Genomic DNA, 766 nt, shown 5'->3' on the forward strand with positions numbered 1-766 from the left:
CCATCTTCACTTTCCCCACCTGCCACAGACTCTCGCTTCCCCCCGCCCGCCCGCCTCCACCCCGCGGACGCGCCCCGAGGAGCCGCTGCGCCCCGAGGAGCCGCTGCACCCGCCGCACCCGCCACGTCCCTCCCGCGGCTCTTCCCCCACCGCCAGCACCACCTCGCCGTCCATGCTGCCGAAGCAAAACAAGAACCTCCCCGCGGCTTCCCACCCACACCCCGGGACCGGCCCCCTCCGCCCTGCCGCCTGCCCCGGCGCCTCCTTCAGGGCTGGAAAGGGGAAAAAATAAAGAAAAACACACTGTGGCCCGTACGGGGATCGAACCCGCGACCTTGGCGTTATTAGCACCACGCTCTAACCAACTGAGCTAACCGGCCCGCTGGTAATGAGTTTCTCCGGCACTAGCCCATGGCGTCGCCGGAAGCACGCTGCTCCGCTCCCGCGCATGGGCGGGGCTGCCGCCGCTGCCCTGAGAGCACCCGCGCCATTTCCCCGCCGGCCGGGTACCGCTTGCCCGGGCGTTCGGGGTGTGCTCCCCGCGGCGCTTCCTCACGGAGGCCCACACGGCCCTGCGTGACAGGGGATGTTTCTTGCTGCCCGGGGCAGGGACACAAGCAGCAAACTTCTCCCCGGTGAGGACAGGGAGGCAACAGAGGGGGCTGCAGGGCGAGGCCGCGCAGGCTCCGTCCTCCAAACACCTGGGCCAAACCCTGAGCAGCCTCCAGGCCTGCCCTCGCAGCAGATGCTGCCCTGAGCAGGGAGC

The 766-nt window shown here is 69.7% G+C and overlaps 1 non-coding gene across 1 annotated transcript; it reads right to left on the reverse strand.

Annotated features, from left to right (window-relative positions):
* Positions 1-306: 306 nt before the first annotated feature.
* On the reverse strand, positions 307-380 carry TRNAI-AAU (transfer RNA isoleucine (anticodon AAU)). Its single transcript has one exon. It is a non-coding gene; the product is annotated as a tRNA-Ile (tRNA).
* Between the last annotated feature and the right edge of the window lie 386 nt (positions 381-766).

Source organism: Leptosomus discolor, chromosome 1 (assembly GCF_034619465.1).
Source record: "Leptosomus discolor isolate bLepDis1 chromosome 1, bLepDis1.hap2, whole genome shotgun sequence".
In the NCBI taxonomy this organism is placed as follows: domain Eukaryota; kingdom Metazoa; phylum Chordata; class Aves; order Leptosomiformes; family Leptosomidae; genus Leptosomus; species Leptosomus discolor.